Consider the following 21,983-nt stretch of genomic DNA (forward strand, 5'->3'; position numbering starts at 1 on the left):
GAGATAGCTGACAGAGAGTTTGGGTTTATTAGTCTTCCAACTAGTAGATTCTACACTTCCCTTTCCTATTGGTCTAAAGGTTCGTATGTATTTGTTCCATACCAGGACTTGGGCCTCTGTTTCTCTCTGAAGACAATGAAGCAACTGAATTATATTCTAGAGTAGGTACCCTAGCCTCTTCTGCTTTTGGTTTTGTAACAGGTATACAGAAACCCATCAGATAAAAGGGGATAAAAGCTTAGTTTTGAGAAAAAGAAAATAATTACTGTTGGAAGCAAGAAAAAAAAACCTCACAAGTATATGAAAAATTACCATTCCTGGGGCAAAAAGTTATATAAAAACTTCAAACTAGAAGAACTTTTTTGTTCCTACTTCTTCCATTCTAAACTTTCATGAACTTAATTTCTTTATAACTAATTATATTAGCAACACATATTACAATGACTAATATTCAATCAAGCATTGGAAATGTTACTTAAGGTCTTACTAAATAAATTACAATAAACTGTGAACCCATTAAAAAGTGATAGAACCAATACCATGCAGTTTTTAACACTATTGCTCTGTAATATTGCTTGAGGTCAGGGATACTGATTCCCCCAGACTTTCTTTTGTTGCTGAGAATAGTTTTAGCTATCCTGGGTTTTTTGTTATTCCAGATGAATTTTATAATTGCTCTTTCTAACTCTGTGAAGAATTGAGTTGGGATTTTGATGGGTATTGCATTGAATCTGTATATTGCTTTTGGCAAAATGGCCATTTTAACTATATTGATTCTACCGATCCATGAGCATGGGAGGTTTTCCCATTTTTTGAGGTCTTCTTCCATTTCCTTCTTCAGAGTCTTCAAAGTCATACAGATCTTTCACATGTTTGGTAAGAGTCACCCCAAGATACTTTATACTGTTTGTATAAAGTATCAACTTCTCAACTTCATTAGTCATTAGGGAAATGCAAATCAAAACAACCCTGAGATTTCACCTTACACCAGTCAGAATGGCTAAGATTAAAAATTCAGGAGACAGCAGGTGTTGGAGAGGGTGTGGAGAAAGAGGAACACTCCTCCACTGCTGCTGGGTTTGCAAATTGGTACAACCACTCTGGAAATCAGTCTGGAGGTTCCTCCGAAAACTGGGCACCTCACTTCCAGAGGATCCTGCTATACCACTCCTGGGCATATACCCAGAGGATTCCCCACCATGTAATAAGGATACATGCTCTACTATGTTCTTAGCAGCCCTATTTATAATTGCCAGATGCTGGAAAGAACACAGGTATCCCTCAACAGAAGAGTGGATGCAAAAAATGTGGTATATCTACACAATGGAGTACTATTCAGCCAATAGAAATAATGAATTCATGAAATTCTTAGGCAAATGGATGGAGCTGGAGAACATCATACTAAGTGAGGTAACCCTGACTCAAAAGGTATGCACTCACTAATAAGTGGATATTAACCTAGAAAACTGGAATACCCAAAACATAATCCACACATCAAATGAGGTACAAGAAGAACAGAGGCCCCCTGTTCTGGAAAGACTCAGTGAAGCAGTATTCGGCAAAACCAGAACAGGGAAATAGGAAGGGGTGGGTGGGAGGACAGGGGGAGAGGAGGGGGCTTGTGGGACTTTCAGGGAGTGGGGGGCTAGAAAAGGGGAAATCATTTGAAATGTACATAAAAAATATATCGAATAAAAATAATATAAACCACTAAAAAAAAGTGATAGAACAAAAATATTACTGAACAGTTGACTGAAGAGCTAAGGAGACATTGGTCAAGGAGACATGGAAGTGTTCTGAGATAGGTGAAAAGTGCCAACATTAGACTTCATCAAAATACACCAAAAGACAGATGATAACACATATCGATTATATAGTCTAATTGGTGAACATAACAGTGAGTACAATCTCATCAATATCAGCTGCATTACTCATTATACATAGGTTTGAAATAGCTTTAAACACATGCTAATGAACAAATACAAGCAATCAGTCTCTTGATAAGACAAAATCTCACTACTCATCATTGATAACCAGAATTTCTATGTGATGGGTGAACCTAGAGATATTACACTGCATGCAATAAGCTAGAAATAACAAAAATTATTGCATGGCTTTAGTTGTATGTGAAATTCAGTTTAGAAATCACTCAAAATAAAGTAGTTGTACCAGAATTGGGGGAGAGAAATAGAGAAATATTCCAAGTCAAAATTCCCATAAGGAGGAATACATAGGTGTAACTGCCCTGCCCACAGTTACATCCAATGGGTTACCCAGAAGGGAAGCTGGGGATGTATGGGAAGGTTGCAAAAAGAGATGAAGAACAAGATAACATTGCTATTCAAGGTCTCAAAATATAATGAAGAACTTCAAATATATAGGCAGGGGAAAACCCTTCCCCCAAAGGCTTGAAGCTTCTCAGCAGAACCAGTTCAGTTGCTCCACAGGTGGCTAGCTTATCTCAGGAAACTGTAGGTCTTTGAAGAACAATAGGCTTCACCTTGGTCTGAGCACTCCACCTGAGGTGGAGGGGATTATTGTTAACACAGGAGTTCCTGCTCAAAGGATGGGAGAGAAACTTCAGCTTGGTCTTTGTCAAGTTCCTGCCAGGTAGCATGGCACACCAATAAGGTTCTCTACACATAGGTATAGTGTAAGAACGTATTTATAGTTAAGAACAATGTGTCTTTCCAAATTAGAGTACAGGCTAACAGTTCTCACCATTCACATAATTTAAATTTTCATGTTTTAGATGTATTGATCTTTTCTCTTTCTTTCTTTCTTTCTTTCTTTCTTTCTTTCTTTCTTTCTTTCTTTCTTTCTTTCTTTCTTTCTTTCTTTCTTTCTTTCCTTCTTTCTTTCCTTCTTTCTTTCTTTCCTTCTTTCTTTCCTTCTTTCTTTCTTTCCTTCTTTCCTTCTTTCTTTCTTTCTTTCTTTCTTTCTTTCTTTCTTTCTTTCTTTCTTTCTTTCTTTCTTTCTTTCTTTCTTGATGAAAAACACAAGAGGAATTTTATTTACTATTCAGCATGCTCAGTCACCTTGCACATGGAGAGAAGACGACCATGCACAGGGAACTGCGTGGGCCTTAATATGATCCTCAGAGCAGCCACCATTAGGCACAATGTGATTGACATAACAGTGTTACGTTTAAACTAATTGGTTGTTAGGGAATGAGGTAGGTGGCCAATGGACACTGGGCCTTCCTTAGCTGCAGGGACCTACCTCCCTGTTGAGTGAGGATTGTATTTAGCCTCTCTCTTCTGGGAGGGGCAAGTGTTCCATGATCTTTCCAAAGTCCCGTGTTAACCCTTTGGTCCCCCCCACCACCTTTTTTTGTGCATGCTTCAATCCTGAAGCAATTGCTGGATTGCTGGTATTCTGATAGCTTGCACTGCTGGTCTTCTGTATTTAGTCCTTTGTATATGTGCTTTAAGATCATTAGCTTTATTGTACCTATGTGTTTCTTAACAATAGTGACCAAGTGGTTCAAAATGTAGGGGTGAAAGGTCAACAATAGCAGGAGAACAATTTAGGGTCTTAAGAGAGTGGATATGCATGTGGTTATAGACAATGGGAGGAGTTAAGGAGAGGAGACTGGAACCAGCCCCGACTCTGTTCTCTCTCTCTTCCCTTTGGCTAGCCCTTTCCACACCTTAGCCATTGACTCTTTAACAATCCAGATGGTTTACATAAAAGCAACACTCCTCTCCGTTAAGGGAGCACATAGCCCTCCTATTCTGCAGTACTACATCTGATAATAAAGTCTGTGACTGATGGAAGTTTCTCTTCTCTCTATATCTAAATCAATGGCTGCCCTTAGACTGTTATAATTTTTGCCTTGTAAGATCAGAGTGGATCATTTTATAATGTATGTTCTTATCAAATGATTATTTTGTAAACTATAAGCACATTCTGGATTACACCAATAAAAATAAAATTAATAAAAAGGTAAATTAATGAGGTATATATTTATTTTTTTATTATTTTTATGTTTTTATTTTTAAATAAACGTCCCAGTCTCCGAGATTTAACTCTGGCTCTGGGATTCAGTAAAAGTTCTAGTCTTTCAGAAACTAAGAGAGACTGGGATAACAATGCTTCTCCACAAAGCCATGTGCCTGAGAACATTTGTGAGATTTTTCTGCTGACCTCCACATGGATCTCACCCATACCTACTTAATGTGAAAAGAGTTTGTTAGAACACAAAAGTGCATTTAATATATAATATTATTATACCTTTCACAAGGTTGTATACTACAATGATGCAATATAATTTCCCTTCTTATAGATACATATGACTTGATTGCTTAATTCTTGACATTTAATGTTGCCATTCTAAGAATATACATAAAAGCTGATATGCAAATATCCAATATATGAAGATAAATCTAAAAGTAAAAATACTAAAGTAAATATTTATCATGAAAGAATTGAATTTCTGGGAAAGTGTAAGAAATATTAAGGATATCACTAAATTGTGCATGCCAACCTCGAACAACATGAAAAGGCTATCAAAACTTTTAGTAGCCCTAATCTAGATAGAAACTTGGGCAAACATCTGTTTGTACACAAGAACTTGTGAAATTTTGTTTTTAAAATAGTTATAATTCATTGCATGCACATCTATTATATGATGTCTATTCATCTGTTTTTCTTTCTGGTGTACGTGTCCAAAGTTTGTGTGAGATTATGAATTATTCAGCACACATACTGGGATTCTGAAGGTTTTTCAGCTTAGATTACTAGCTTTGTTGTAGTTTGATGGACAACTACACAGAGGTTTGAGGCTCTTGTGTTTCAGAACAAAAAGTTAAGTAGAAGCAAACAGCTATGGGAAAAATCAGGACACTTTAATAGAAAAGATACCCTTTCATGGCAGGCAGGAAGTGAGTCTTTATGTTTTACCATAAAAACATAAGATTTTAGTACTAGAAACCCACATGCTAGACAAATGATCTCAATGAAGTTTTGGTTCATTAAGAATAAACATTGAGGCTCATTTGCAGAGTAGTCTTTTCTTGTGTATGATATGTCACTTGCAAGGTCTTCCATCCTATATCCTAAAAAAAACTTAAGTATCCACCAAAATATGGGCATTTTAATATTTTAACAATCCACTTGTCACGCTTGGATAGTTCATGCATTCTGGATCGACTTAGCCATTGTTCCAGCGATCAGATTTATTTAACTTTTGTAAGGAGGTGTGTATTCCCAGTTTCTATTTTCTCTGTCACAGAATTTTTCATACGCCCATTTTTTTCAGGACATTCTAGCTGCAATAGGATGTCATAGAAAATATGAATATATGCAAAGCTTCCATTACATAAATTATAGAAGCCCAGTGCCAATGACAGAACAGAGCAGCAGACAGAGAGAGCATAGATAGATGCTGTGTAAAGCTGATGGTTCTCTATCCCAGGGACTGTGTTTACTAATATGTTACCATTCGATATAGAGATGGTATTAGAGAATTTAAGTAGAGAAGTAATTCATTTGTTGGAGTCAGGCCAACAGGCCTAGAGGACATTGCTTGCTGTGAGAGCATTGTAATGTTCTGTTGAGAAGTCTGGTTTAACAAATGAGATTAAATGAGAGGTATTAGGAAATAAAATCAATCAGATGCTTGACTGTTTGGTTATATTTATTTAAGGGAATCATATATAAATCAACACAACCCCCTTACCTCTACTGTGTTGCTACAGTTCTTATGGGTGAGCCATGAGACTGAAGCAAAGAAATCTTCAACAAAACAAAGTAAAGGAAAATGAACTATTTCACGAGTATTTCTTATTGAAAGTACAGTATGTAGAATCAAATTTTTCTTTATTTAGTTTTTATTCATAATCATAAACTTAACTTTGCAATCCAGCTAGACTTGAAGGGGAAAGAAGAAAATATGGAACCCAAAGAATTTCAGTGAGGGCAGAAATTACAGGGTATTGTGAGCAGATGGGGTGAGCTATAGAAGGAATGGTTTGACGGGTAAAATGCCCACAAGTCAAAAGAAATTAAAGTTGTCTGCAGTCAGAAATGGTGATCTTCTTGCTGGTTCCATTCCTGGACCCAAAAGGCTCATGGCTTCCACAATGCTCACACCTTCTCTCACCTTCCCAAAGACCACACACTTGCTATCTAGCCATTCAGTCTTGGCAGTGCAAATAAAGAACTGGGAACCATTTGTGTTTGGTCCAGCATGTGCCATGGATAAGATGCCACAGCCTGTGTGCTTCAGGATGAAGTTCTTATCCTCAAATTTCTCTCCATAGATGGACCTGCCACCAGTGTCATTATGACATGTGAAGTCACCACCCTTGGCACATGGATCCTGGAATAATTCTGTGAAACGAGGAAGCCTTACACTCAAACCCTTTCTCTCCAGTGCTCAGAGCACAAAACTTTTCTGCTATCATTGGGACTTCATCTACAAATAGCCAGAAGGAGACACGGCCTAAGGGCTTGTCATTGGCCATGGTGTCGAACACAGTGGGGTTGATTATGGCTGCAGCAAGCAGTGAAAAGCAACAGTGACATCTGCAAAACCTAGAATCAAATTTCTAATGAATATATCCCTTCAAACAAACAAACAAATGAACAAACACATTAGATCAATATTTGATAAACAATAAGAGGTTTGCTTAAGGAGAGTAGTGAGCATTTGTCAGCTTCTGGTGAGGCTGTTTTAGTCAGTCTTCTATTACTATGAAGAGACATCACAACCACAACAACTCTCATAAAACAAAACATTCCAATTTAGATGTTTAGTCTATTATCATTATAACAAGGAGTATAGCAGCACACAGACAGGCAGTATGCTAGAAAAGTAGCTCAGAGATACACCCTCATCCACAGGCAGTAGGAAGAGGAAGACGGTGCTCTTGGATTTAGCTTTTCAAACATTGAAGCCTACTCTAGTGGCACACACACTTTTCGAATAAGATCACACCTACTCAACAAGGTCAGCCCTCCTATGACTTCTCTAGTATTTCCACTACTCGGTGATAAACTTTCAGATATATGAGCCTATGGAAGGGCATTCTTATTACATCAGCACAGAAGAGAAATTGTTATTCATCAAAAGGAACAAGAATTCACTGACTAGCAAATTCTTAAATCATTGTATCATAGTCCACAATTATCAAGTTATTTCAAATCAGAACATCTATTTGAATACCAGGTCATCTTTTATCTTCATAAGAAAATGAAGAAGATGTGATCTGAAGGTCTTTGCTTCATTTTGACATGTTAGCATTTTCTTTTCTTACAAAGGATTTCCTCTCATTTTATGTAATATGAACAGTGCCAAATATTCTTACAAAGTTGTCATTTTCACCAGGGCAAAGCCATTATCTCTATTCCAACTCATAATGACAGAAATCAAACAGTAGCCACCTGCAAATCCACACAAGGGTCAAAATTTATCAATCTATATATAAGAGCATATATTTTCTGATACACAATTTTATTCGTAAAAACATAATAAAATATGTTAGAATTGGATGAGGAAAATATTTCTGGCAGATGTTTTTTATGCCTAATGATAAAAGAAGTGAATGAAATATAATTGAAGGACATTACTGAATGAAAGATAGAGAAATGGCCTTGTTGTCTTTAAGATAGTTAAAACATCACTGTTTTCAGAGAAATTATTCTGTGCTCTTCTAGTTACAAGGAGGTGAAACAAATATACAAATTAATAAATGATGAGTGATGATCAATTACAGAAAACCCTTTGGATATTTAATTATTTCATGTGTCATGTAACTGAGAAAAATATGTCAAGAGTCAAGGTAGAAATAAGATAAATAGTAGTTAGGAATATTGGAACTGTTGTTTCTTAAGAGTCTGGTTTTGATGAAAAGTCTGTGAGAATTTTTGTAATTATGAAATTCTAAGACTGATACTTAAAAGAAGCTATTAGTTTACTTAGAGGTTACATTTTTAGATTTTCTATATTTGAGTAATATTTTTCTACTTCTCCAACTCCTTACAGATACTCCGCTTCCCTCTGTTCACCATATTTCATGTTTTCTCTTCATCCCCATTTCTCTCTCTCTCCTAACCTCTCTTTTCAAAAAGACTTTTAAGAAAAAAAATATGTTTAACCAACTTCCAGGGAGAATCCTTTTGTACATATCTGAGGACTAAATTTGTTCTTCTGTACCATTTTCCTGACCACCTCTTTCATTCAGCATATCTGTTGTTTTCATATTTATTATTATAGTTTATTTTATGTTTATAAAATGTCAAGTATTTTATATTAAATTCATTTCAAATTTTTGAGTTTATAAATGTATATCCTTTTTTTCTCTTCACCTTTCTTTTTTTTAATATTTTTATTTTCTATATTCTTTGTTTACATTCCAAATGATTTCCCCTTTCCCAGATCCCCCCTCCCCATATGTCCCATAAACCCTCTTCTCTCCATCCATTCTCCAATCACCTCCCTCCTTTTTCTCAGTTCTTATATTCCCCTCCAATGCTAGATCTTATTATGCACAATACTTAAAAAAGAAAGGGTTTTTTCGTGTGTTTTTGTTGACTTGTTTGTTTGGTTTTGAGAAGCATAAAGTCAAAACACTTCAAGTACAAATCTTCCCTTATGGAAGAGTTCAGCTTATTGGTGAAACAAGCTACCAAACAACATCTTCTGCTAATTTTCTAGTGAAGGGGGAGAGGGGGAGTTTGCAGCCAGTTAAAAATATAAACTTATAATGTGTTCACATACTTAAACATATATATATATATATATATATATATATATATATATATACAGTCTTAATAACAACTAAGGTAATAGTTGTCCAATGAGAAAATGTGTGGGTAAAGACTGATTTAGCAATGACAAGTATTTATTCTAATGACAATGGCTATATGTTTAAAACATAGAAACTATACCTAATAAAACTAAAATTTTCTGAAAATCAGTATAATATGAATTCAAGTTAATAATGCCAATGAAGTAAATCTTAGTGTCACACAGTCATTGAACAGCACAAAGAGACACTGGATAATATGATTTGCTGGTCTTTATTGCCTATCATTGTCCTTGGATGGTCATAAAGCAGAAATAATGCATAATATAGATCAAATTTATTTGGCTTCATTAAAAGAATAATTATGGGGCTGGCAAGATCACTCCATGGGTGACCTCACTTCCATCAAGCTTGCCAATGTGAATTTGATCCTTGGGCCCATAGAGAGGAAAGAAAGCACCAAATCCTCCAGGTTGTTTTCTGATGACCATACTTGTGCTTTGACATACCTGCACACAAGTCACACGAACAAAATAAATAAATGTAAGAAGTGACTGTGTTTCTTTATATTTTGTTGTTGTCTTACATTAGATGACATATCTTAAACAAGAGGAAATGTATCTGGATAAAGGTATCCAAACTGTCCTTCTAAATATATTAACAAGAGAGAGTGGACAAATTTCATATGACAGTATACCATAGTAATTTAATTCAAATGTGAAAATAAAAAACACTAGGTGAAGTATGGATCCAGATATGGATTGCATATCAAGAACTATATTTACTGTTTCTACTAGAGATAAATGTGAGGTAAAGATAAGGTTTTCCCATTTCTAGTATTTCCAGTCTAGGTTTACAGAGAGAAGGAAGGCATGTGACATAATCAAAAGTTATGTAAAATGGTACTTTTACATATAGGGGAGGGTGATACTGTGAATATGCATACCTAATTCTTAGAATAGGACTGCTTTGGAAATAGCTTATAAAAGTAATGGGTCATATTTGGGCTTTTAGAGAAATACAATTTAAGTATGTTTCTTTGTATAACCAGGAAGACATATGGCTGTACATATCAGAATCTTAGCTTAAAATTTGTGAGAATGGACACAGCTTAGAGGGAAATAGCCATATGTGCATCCACAGTCTGCCTACTGTGAAGGCTATAAAGTCCTACATATACAATGGGCATTTAATTTGACTTGAGAAATCAGTTCCCAAAATATTCTGGTAAGGATTCCGTAGGTAGTGACATAACTTCACTGTGATAATTAAACCAGAACAGTGCTAAAATTCTTTGTGGGTTGAACTATATTCCACAAAAGTTCTTATGCTGAAGTTCTAGAAATAAGATTCTTAAAATGTGATCTCAACTGGAAATAGGTCATGATATAAACATATTTTAATTTCAAAAAATTTTAAAATTTGGGTCTAATAAGATAAAATCTCAAACTCTACCATGTTCAGTATTCCAGAAGACCCATTTAAATAACTGTTAAAGAAATACCTCTATAAAAGCTTTGTTGAGTTCTAATTATAGACTATTGTATATGCACATCTTCCATGGTCCCATTGTAGACCAGAATACCAGTAACTACCAGTTACTACCACTTTGGTACTCAGCTGGTAACTTATCTGTTGGTGGAGCACTATTCTAACATACATAAAACCCTGGGTTCAATCCCTAGCACTGTGTAAATTGAGCATGTTAGTGATCGCCATTAATCATAGCATTCAGAATTTCAAGAGTATAAATCGTGGGTATGGATCTTCTGAGTTCAAGGACTCCAATACTAGCAAGAGTTATAGGAGATTATTTATCAGGATATAAATAAATAAATGTTAATGAATAAAAACTGTGTTATTAGGGTATATATTAAATGATTAAATGTTACATATGTTTAAAATTGAAAATTAAGACACAAGCATAAACATAGAGGAAAATAATATAGATACAGAAAGGTCTAATAAGATCAACTCTCAAGCTCTCCAATCTTCAATATTACCCAAAGACTTATGTAAATAACTGTTAAAGCAATACCAACTAATACCTCTCTTGCTGTGTCTCTGTCTCCCTCTCTCTTGCCTCTCTCTCTCTCTCTCTCTCTCTCTCTCTCTCTCTCTTGTTCTCATTCCTGATAAACACACACACACACACACACACACACATACACACACACAATTTCACAAGCAACTTGGGCACATTCTTATACATTATCTGAATCTCTAAGATTATCTGCTCATATGATAAGCAATTTATTTATTTAAGTCTTATTATACATGCCACAAAAACTTCTGAGAAAATGCAGATGCATAGATGCTTTGAATTTAATTTGACATAACTATAAGAATAAATATATTAATGTGTTAGTGCTACATCATATTTATTTCAAATCCCAAGTGGTGAAATTGTAGTAAGAAAAAAAAGACACATAAAATTGTTTTTGTTTCTACTTTAAATTGAGTAGATTTCCTTCTTGTCCTTACCTTCAGACCTGAATTGATCAGTTCTTCTAAATGTGAAAATATCTCCCAGAGTGAATACAGAACTATTTCCTCAACTTTGAATTTAGCATTAGATTAAAAGTAATAAAAAATCTGAAACTGTAGGGAAGAGAAGGGTTTGTAAACATATTACTGAATCTCATTGTGATGTAAAGATTATACCTTTTAAATATTAGTTTGTCAGGTGGGAAGCTTTAAAAATTCTTGATTAAATACCGTGTCTGGCATGTTGATCATTTTATCAATAAAATAAACACCATATAAGCAGAAGATCAGTAATGTTTCAAACTTATTTCTAATAAACATAATAAATTGAAAATAATATTAAAAGAGTTAAAAGCCAGAGCGTTTTTAAACAAAGAGCCTATTTTTAGTATAAGTAATATCACAGGAAGACCTACAGAGTCAACTAACCATGGGAGCTCACAGAGATTGAATCATCGCCCAAAGAGCATGCATGGGCTGTACCCAGCACCCCTAATCCTATATGTAGCAAATATGCAGTAAGGCTTCCTTTTGAGTCCCCTAACAATCTGAGCCCAAGTGGGTGACTATGTAGATTCCCTTTCGATCACTTTTCCATAGCTACACCTCTTTGTCTGGCCTCGGAGGAAGATGATGCAACTAGTCCTGCTGTAACTTGATGTGCCAGGGGAAGATTGGTACACTTGTGTTGTATTCAATTCTCAGAGAATAAGGGGGAGGGGGAGAAACCAGGGAGGAAATCGTGAGGGTGGGAATGGGAGGAGAGAAAGGAAAAGGCTATGATTTGGATATGTGGTGATTTGAATATGCTTGGCTCAGGGATTATGGCACTATTAGGAATCATGTCCTTGTTGGAGAAAGTGTGCTGCTGTAGGTATGTGCTTTGAGATCCTCATCCTAGCAGTCTGGAAGCCAGTCTTCTCCTCTTTGCCACTGAAACAAGATAAAGAATTCTAAGCATCTCCGGTGCCATGCATACCTGGATAGTGCCATGCACCTGCAGTGATAGCAGTGGATTGAACTGCTGAGCCTTTAAGCTAGCCCCAATTAAAATTATCCTTCATAAGAGTTGCTTCTGCCATGGTGTCTCTTTATAGCAATGGAAGCCCTAACTAAAACAGAAGTTCATACCAGGGACTGTGGTAATACGGTGATAGGCCTGATCATGATTTTGTTTGAAAGAATGTAGGTTTGGAGACTTTGGATTTGGAAAGCAGTGGAATGCTTTATTAATTGGGCTAAAAAGAGCCATGCTAGTAGGAACATAGAAGACATTAGTGCTGAGGGTGATTTGAACACTGGAGGCCTGGTTCAAGAGGTTTCAGAGGAGAAAAAATTTAGTATGTAACCTAGAGGCTGTTTTTTTTGATATTTTAGTGAAAAATGTGTTTGCTTTTTGCCCTTGCCTGAAGAGTTTGCCTGAGGCTAAAATGAAAAGATTCAGATTAATTGCATTGACAAAAAAAATCCCCAAAAGTCTAAGTTAGACTTCATCTTGTGATTCAGTCTTATGAGGAGTGTTTCGATAAACCATAGCAAGCTTAGAAAGGAAATGTGGAAGATGTATATTTCAAAGAATAAAAAGGCACCAGAAAGTATATTGGAGCTAAATCATGTGTTCTAGGAGATAAACAGAATTAGAGAGCTTTGAATTTGGAGCAAGAGGCCAACTACCTAAGCTTATTGTCTACTTGGTTATTGTTTTCATTTGGACCTTAATCTGGAATAAACTGCAATGCAGAAATGGAGAAAAAAGGCTTTTGATGTGTGTCTTAAGGAATAGTGTCCATGAAAAGCTTAGGTCCAGTCATGATAGTACATGCCTTTAATCCCAAGAGATAGACTTAAGGAGACCTCCGAGTTCAAGGCCAGCCTTCCACAGAGCAAATTCTAGATACAGAAAAGCTTAAATCTAGGCATGGTGGTACATGTCTTTAATTGTAGAACTCAGGAGACAGAGGCATAGAGGTCTAACTTTAAGTTCAGTTTACAGAGAAAGTTCCAGGGCAGCCAAATTTAGGCAATTAATCATGCAATAGAAAAAGGGGGCCATGTGCTAGTTCCAGAAAGCAGCAGAATATAGCAGCTTCAGTCAGGTGCCTCTGGCTTTAGAGTCAAGAATAGAGTTGACTACTAGGATAATTGATGCCGGTTAGCTGGAATTAAGAAATAAACACAGATTAAAAAGAGACTGACATCACTAAGATGAAATCATCTGGGAAGTAATTTTTGAAACCAAAAAGAATCTGTGTTCCAGAGATAGCCAAGGTTGTACCTTGTCCTTCAGCTGTGCTTGATAATGTGTAAGAATCACCCACGTGGTGGTAGTTTTGAAGGAATGGAGGAGTCAATGACATCAGCTGAAGATTGTCACTGTGTCAGGCCAGAGAACGCAACTGGTGAAGATGCAGCCCCAGTTGCAGTTGATGGCCCGGGAATGAAGAGGTTATACAGAGAAGTTGAGGGTTGGCACCATGAAGAGAGCCTTTGTGAGGCTACTGGTGAAGCCTAGTTGCAGTTGAAGACTATAGCGAATTAGAGATATTAGTACCGTGGGATGATTACTCAGAACACAGCAAATGGAGTGGAGTCAACCAGAGCCAAGAGTTCTACAGAGGGCAGAGCAGGAGAAGTGACCCAAGTCCTTTATTGGAGCCCAGATGATCATTTATGGATCCCAGACATTGGAACAAAAAGCTAAACAGTTCTATTTGCCTTGGCGATCCCAAGATGTTTGAGATAGTACAGTTATAGGATACCTGCCAAGGAAAGCTGCCAGGAGGAAATGGAACCAGCTCAATATAACAAATATTTTTGATGCTAAATACCTGATCTTCCAACAGCAGTCAACAAGAATGTAAGCATTTGTAGATTTAAACAGTGCCTTCATATCAGACATAGAGATGCAGAATTTGGAGTTTGCCCAGCTTGATTTTGGTCTTGTTTGGTCCAGTATTTTCTAACTATAATGTTTTGGAATGATAATGTATGCCCTGTGATGTCTGAGGTATGTGATCTGGTTTTTTGATTTTAGTGTTATTGGGGATTACAGGGAAGTAACTGAATGAATCTCAGAAGAGACTTTGAATTTTGGACTTTTATCATCATTGAGACTATTTTAGACTACTGAAACTTTTGAAATTAGACTAAATGTATTTTGCATAATGCTATAAACATGGCCTATGTAGACACATGTGTTTGGACAGGCCTATGGAGGCCAGGGAGTGGAATGTGGAGATTGGAATATGTATGGCCAGGGTATGGCACTACTAGGAAGTGTTTCCTTGTAGGAGTACGAAGAGCCATGTTGGGGGAACTGTGTCACTGTGTGTGTGGGTTTTGAGACCCTCCTCCTAGCTGTCTGGAAGCCAGTCTTCTGTTTGTCTTTTGAACAAGATGTAGATCTCCTCCGTGTTATGATGCTTGGATGATACCATTATCCCGCCTTAATGATAATGTACAGAACCTCAGAACCTACAAGCTAGCCCCAATTATAGTGGTCCTTTATAAGAGTTGCTTTCATCATGGTGTTTCTTCACAGCAATGCAAACCTAAGCAACTATAATGTGAACAAATAAGTAAATTAATAAAGAAAATAATTTCCTTTAATCATTCAGTCCTTTAGAAATAAGATAAACTTCAATAGTAGGGGCTTGGACTCACTTAATTCACAGTGAATTTGTATATTGCACATAATGTATATAGCAAACTATTTGTCTTACACTTAAAAATGTCTTGGGTTTTGCATATTTCTTGAGAAAATAAGGCCTAGTTCTTTTCTCCTCCCAGAACCTGAATGTATGTCCTCCTACCACATGTTCTAATGCATACATGATGATTTGATGTGGTATACATATTTTTTTTTTAATATATAAAGGCTACTGACTTGCTTGCATTGATTTTGTAGCCAGCCGCTTTGCTGAAGTTGTTTATCAGCTGTAGGAGTTCTCTAGTAGAGTTTTTTGGTCACTTAAGTATACTATCATATCATCTGCAAATAGTGATAGTTTAACTTCTTCCTTTCCAATTTGTATCCCTTTGACTTTCTTTTTTTTTCATTCTTTTTTTTATTCGATATAATTTATTTACATTTCAAATGATTTCCCCTTTTCTAGCCCCCCCCCACTCCCCGAAAGTCCTGTAAGCCCCCTTCTCTTCCCCTGTCCTCCCTCCCACCCCTTCCCAGTTCCCCGTTCTGGTTTTGCCAAATACTGTTTCACTGAGTCTTTCCAGAACCAGGGACCACTCCTGCTTTCTTCTTGTATCTCATTTGATGTGTGGATTATGTTTTGGGTATTCCAGTTTTCTAGGTTAATAACCACTTATTAGTGAGTGCATACCATGATTCACCTTTTGAGTCTGGGTTACCTCACTTAGTATGATGTTCTCTAGCTCCATCCATTTGCCTAAGAATTTCATGAATTCATTGTTTCTAATGGCTGAATAGTACTCCATTGTGTAGATATACCACATTTTTTGTATCCACTCTTCTGTTGAGGGATACCTGGGTTCTTTCCAGCATCTGGCAATTATAAATAGGGCTGCTATGAACATAGTAGAGCATGTATCCTTATTACATGTTGGGGAATCCTCTGGGTATATGCCCAGGAGTGGTATAGCAGGATCTTCTGGAAGTGAGGTGCCCAGTTTTCGGAGGAACCGCCAGACTGCTTTCCAGAGTGGTTGTACCAATTTGCAACCCCACCAGCAGTGGAGGAGTGTTCCTCTTTCTCCACACCCTCTCCAACACCTGCTGTCTCCTGAATTTTTAATCTTAGCCATTCTGACTGGTGTAAGATGAAATCTTAGGGTTGTTTTGATTTGCATTTCCCTAATGACTAATGAAGTTGAGCATTTTTTAAGATGCTTCTCTGCCATCCGAAGTTCTTCAGGTGAGAATTCTTTGTTTAACTCTGTACCCCATTTTTTAATAGGGTTGTTTGGTTTTCTGGAGTCTAACTTCTTGAGTTCTTTATATATATTGGATATTAGCCCTCTATCTGATGTAGGATTGGTGAAGATCTTTTCCCAATTTGTTGGTTGCCGATCTGTCCTCTTGATGGTGTCCTTTGCCTTACAGAAACTCTGTAACCTTATGAGGTCCCATTTGTCAATTCTTGCTCTTAGAGCATACGCTATTGGTGTTCTGTTCAGAAACTTTCTCCCTGTACCGATGTCCTCAAGGGTCTTCCCCAGTTTCTTTTCTATTAGCTTCAGAGTGTCTGGCTTTATGTGGAGGTCCTTGATCCATTTGGATTTGAGCTTAGTACAAGGAGACAAGGATGGATCAATTCACATTCTTCTGCATGCTGACCTCCAGTTGAACCAGCACCATTTGTTGAAAAGGCTATCTTTTTTCCATTGGATGTTTTCAGCCTCTTTGTCGAGGATCAAGTGGCCATAGGTGTGTGGGTTCATTTCTGGATCTTCAATCCTGTTCCATTGATCCTCCTGCCTGTCACTGTACCAATACCATGCAGTTTTTAACACTATTGCTCTGTAGTATTGCTTGAGGTCAGGGATACTGATTCCCCCAGATTTTCTTTTGTTGCTGAGAATAGTTTTAGCTATCCTGGGTTTTTTGTTGTTCCAGATGAATTTGATAATTGCTCTTTCTAACTCTGTGAAGAATTGAGTTGGGATTTTGATGGGTATTGCATTGAATCTGTATAGTGCTTTAGGCAAAATGGCCATTTTAACTATATTGATTCTACCGATCCATGAGCATGGGAGGTTTTCCCATTTTTTGAGGTCTTCTTCCATTTCCTTCTTCAGAGTCTTGAAGTTCTTGTCATACAGATCTTTCGCATGTTTGGTAAGAGTCACCCCAAGATACTTTATACTGTTTGTGGCTATTGTGAAGGGGGTCATTTCCCTAGTTTCTTTCTCAGCTTGCTTATCCTTTGAGTATAGGAAGGCCACTGATTTGCTTGAGTTGATTTTGTAACCTGCCACTTTGCTGAAGTTGTTTATCAGCTGTAGGAGCTCTCTAGTGGAGTTCTTTGGGTCACTTAGGTAGACGATCATGTCATCTGCAAATAATGATAGTTTGACTTCCTCCTTTCCAATTTGTATCCCTTTGACCTCCTTATGTTGTCGAATTGCCCGAGCTAGTACCTCAAGTACAATATTGAAAAGATAAGGAGAAAGGGGGCAGCCTTGTCTGGTCCCTGATTTCAGTGGGATTGCTTCAAGTTTCTCTCCGTTTAGTTTGATGCTGGCTACCAGTTTGCTGTATATTGCTTTTACTATGTTTAGGTATGGGCCTTGAATTCCTGTTCTCTCCAAGACTTTAAGCATGAAAGGATGCTGAATTTTGTCAAATGCTTTTTCAGCATCCAATGAAATGACCATGTGGTTTTGTTCTTTGAGTTTGTTTATGTAGTGGATTGTATTGATGGATTTCCGTATATTGAACCAACCCTGCATTCCCGGGATAAAGCCTACTTGATCATGGTGGATGATCGTTTTGATGTGTTCTTGGATTCGGTTGGCAAGAATTTTATTGAGTATTTTTGCATCGATGTTCATAAGGGAAATTGGTCTGAAGTTCTCTTTCTTTGTTGGATCTTTGTGTGGCTTTGGTATCAGCGTAATTGTGGCTTCGTAGAAGGAATTGGGGAGTGTTCCTTCTGTTTCTATTTTGTGGAATAGTTTGAAGAGTATTGGTGTTAACTCTTCTTTGAAGGTCTGGTAGAATTCTGCACTGAAACCATCTGGTCCTGTGCTTTTTTTGGTTGGAAGACTTTCTATGACTCCTTCTATTTCTTTAGGCTTTATGGGACTGTTCAGATGGTCTTGTTGGTCCTGATTTAATTTTGGTATTTGGTATCTGTCAAGGAAATTGTCCATTTCCTCCAGATTCTCCAGTTGTGTTGAGTACAGGCTCTTGTAGTAGGATCTGATGATTTTTTGGATTTTCTCAGTTTCCGTTGTTATGTCTCCCTTTTCATTTCTAAGTTTGTTAATTTGGATACTTTCTCTGTGCCCTTTGGTCAGTCTGGCTAAGGGTTTATCTATCTTGTTGATTTTCTCAAAGAACCAGCTCCTGGTTTTGTTGATTTTTTGTATGGTTCTCTTTGTTTCTACTTGATTGATTTCGGCCCTGAGTTTGATGATTTCCTGCCTTCTACTCCTCCTGGGTGAAATAGCTTCTTTTTGTTCTAGGGCTTTCAGGTGTGTCATTAAGTTGGTAATGTATGCTCTCTCCATTTTCTTTTTGGAGGCACTCAGGGCTATGAGTTTTCCTCTTAGCACTGCTTTCATTGTGTCCCATAGATTTGGGTATGTTGTGTTTTCATTTTCATTGTGTTCTAAAAAGTCTTTAATTTCTTTCTTTATTTCTTCCTTGACCAAGGTATCATTGAGTAGAGTATTGTTCAATTTCCACGTGTATGTGGGTTTTCTGTTGTTTCTGTTGCTATTGAAGACCACTTTTATTCCATAGTGATCAGATAGGAGGCATGGGATTAGTTCTATCTTCTTATATTTGTTGAGGTCTGTCTTGTGACCAATTATATGGTCGATTTTGGAGAAGGTACCATGAGGTGCTGAAAAAAAGGTATATTCTTTTGTTTTAGGATAGAATGTTCTATATATATCAGTTAAATCTAATTGGTCCAAAGCTTCAATTAGTTTCATTGTGTCCTTGTTTAGTTTCTGTTTTCCTGATCGGTCCATTGAGGAAAGTGCAGTGTTGAAGTCACCCACAATTATTGTGTTAGGTGCAATGTGTGCTTTGAGTTTTAATAAAGTTTCTTTTATGAAAGAGGGTGCTCTTGCATTTGGAGCATAGATGTTCAGGATTGAGAGTTCTTCTTGTTGTATTTTTCCTTTGACCAGCAAGAAGTGTCCCTCAGAGTCTCTTTTGATGACTTTGGGTTGAAAGTCAATTTTATCTGATATTAAAATGGCTACTCCAGCTTGTTTCCTGAGACCATTTGCTTGTAAAATTGTCTTCCAGCCTTTTACTCTAAGGTAGTGTTTGTCTTTGACCCTGAGGTGTGTTTCCTGTAAGCAGCAAAATGTAGGGTCCTGTTTACGTATCCAGTCAGTTAGTCTGTGTCTTTTTATTGGGGCATTGAGTCCATTGATGTTAAGAGATATTAAGGAATAGTGATTGTTACTTCCTATCATTTTTGACCTTATTTTTTTAATTTGATTGCTTAACTTCTTTTGGGTTTGATGAAAGGTTACTATCTTGCTTTTTTCAGGGTGAAGTTTCCCTCCTTGTATTGGTGTTGTCCTCCTATTATCCTTTTTAGGGCTGGGTTTGTGGATAGATATTGGGTGAACTTGGTTTTGTCGTGAAATATCTTAGTTTCTCCATCTATGGTGATTGAGAGTTTTGCTGGATATAGTAGTTTTGGTTGGCATTTGTGTTCTCTTAGAGTCTGCATGAGATCTGCCCAGGACCTTCTAGCCTTCATAGTCTCAGGTGAAAAGTCTGCTGTGATTCTGATAGGTCTTCCTTTATATGTTACTTGGCCTTTTTCTCTTACTGCCTTTAATATTCTTTCTTTGTTTAGAACATTTGGTGTTTTGATTATTATGTGACGGGAAGTATTTCTGTTCTGGTCCAGTCTGTTTGGAGTTCTGTAGGCTTCTTGTATATTCATGGGCATCTCTCTCTTTAGGTTAGGGAAGTTTTCTTCCATAATTTTATTGAAGATATTTTCTGGCCCTTTAAGTTGTAAATCTTCACTCTCATCTATGCCTATAATCCTTAGGTTTGGTCTTCTCATTGTGTCCTGGATTTCCTGGATATTTTGGGTTACAAGCTTTTTGCATTTTGCATTTTCTTTAACTGTTGTGTCCATGGTTTCTATGGAATCTTCAGCATCTGAGATTCTTTCTTCTATTTCTTGTATTCTGTTGTTGATATTTGCATCTCTGTCCCCTGATTTCTTCCCAAGGCTTTCTATCTCCAAAGTTGTCTCCTTTTGAGTTTTCTTAGTTGTTTCTACTTCTGTTTTTAGATCCTGGATGGTTTTGCTTAGCTCCTTCACTTGCTTGTTTGTGCTTTCCTGTAATTCTTTAAGAGATTTTTGTGTTTTTTCTTTCATGACCTCAGCCTGTTGACCAAAGTTCTCCTGTATTTCTTTAAGAGATTTTTGTGTTTCGTCTTTCATGACCTCAGCCTGTTGACCAAAGTTCTCCTGTATTTCTTTAAGTGTTTTTTGCATTTCCTCCTTGTTGGCTTTTGTATTCTCCTGGATTTCTTTCAATGATTTTTGTGTTTCCCTTGCAAGGGCTTCTAACTTTTGATCCATTTTCTCCTGAATGTCCTTCATGTGTTCCTGTACCAGCATCATGACCAGTGATTTTAAATCCAAATCTTGTTTTACTGGTGTGATGGGGTATCCAGGACTTGCTGGTAGAGGAGAATTTGGTTCAGATGTTGCCATATTGCCTTGATTTCTGTTAGTGACGTTCCTGCATTTGCCTTTTGCCATCTAGCTCTCACTGGTGTTACTTGGTCTTGTCAGTGCTGGACTCACCAGTGCAAGCTGCCCCTTCCCCGTTGGCCTCTGGTGCACAGCTTACACTCTGCACTGCCTGTAGACAGGGTGCTGTTGTCTAGGCTGTTCAGATCCCGAAGCAGGCACCTGAAGGCTCCCGCTGGGGCCCGCAGGATTTATTGGAGCACACCGACTTCTCCCAGCTGGCCGCCTGGAAGCCCCCACTAGCCTCTTGAGGGACCTGGAGATGTGGCGGCCACCCAGGCTGATCTGAAGCGGAGAGAGTTGAGCTGGGGGCTTCTGCCTGAGGCCTTGCCCCAGATTGTGTCTGTGGGCCAGATGGAACCCGTGTGCACCCCCAGGGAGCTCCGAAGGTGTATGTTGCTGTGACCTCCCCTGTGTTCCCCTCACTCCGCTGGGCAGCCGATTTCCCCAACCGGGCTGGCGCACACTAGGTTAGCCTTGTCGCCCGGGCCCTGAGTCCAGGCAAACGCCTGGGAGGCCAAGGTCCGAGCAAAGTTCCCCTAGGGCTATGACTGTTATTTGGGTCCACCAGGTGACCCGGATGGCGGGTGTGCGCGTCCGCGCTCCCCGAAAGCACCGGGAGAGTCTGTTGTGCTAATAACCTCCTGGGCAGGTTGACACACAGATGGCCCACCAAGCCGCCCAGTTCTTGGGGTCAGTCCTGTGCCTTTTGGGGCCTAGACCCCCGTTTTTTTAGCCTCAGGCTACGCTTGTTAGCAGTCTCTGCCCTCCTGAGCACTCTGGCTCCTGTAGTCAAAATGGCTGTGCGTGCGCCGGCCGGGGCAAAAAAAACTCCTGGCTGGGTTGGCGCCCCGATGGCCACTCGAACAGCCCAGGGCCTGGGTGCAGGCCAACGCCCGTCTGGCTCAGACCCCTGCGGTGTTGGGCCTAGGATTATGTTTGTGTACCTCAGTCTGACCGATCTCTGGAGCCCGGGATCAAGATGGAGGTGAGTCTCTCCTGACTGGCGGGAAGCCGAGTTCTGAAGTGGCTTCCGTGCAGCGAAAGGCTCCGCAGAACCGCTGCTGCTTGCCGCCCGGCCTGTCAGCGAAGGTCAGTGGTCGTGGGCGCAGGGCCTAACTGGACCCTGTGTCGCCTTGGTTCCACCGCTGATGGCCCTTCAGCTGGAGCAGCCACTGCTACCGCCCGGTATACATATTATAGTACTTCAGAAAAGGCACACATGGAAATGGATTAGAACTCTCAGGGAACCTTCACAAAGAATGGATTTCATGGCCTTTGCTTAAAGGATACATTC

At 38.3% G+C, this 21,983-nt stretch overlaps 1 pseudogene; it reads right to left on the reverse strand.

Annotated features, from left to right (window-relative positions):
- Positions 1-6,008: 6,008 nt before the first annotated feature.
- Positions 6,009-9,244, reverse strand: LOC127666302 (peptidyl-prolyl cis-trans isomerase A-like; annotated as a pseudogene).
- Positions 9,245-21,983: the final 12,739 nt, after the last annotated feature.

This window comes from Apodemus sylvaticus, chromosome 15 (assembly GCF_947179515.1).
Source record: "Apodemus sylvaticus chromosome 15, mApoSyl1.1, whole genome shotgun sequence".
Taxonomy (NCBI): Eukaryota; Metazoa; Chordata; class Mammalia; order Rodentia; family Muridae; genus Apodemus; species Apodemus sylvaticus.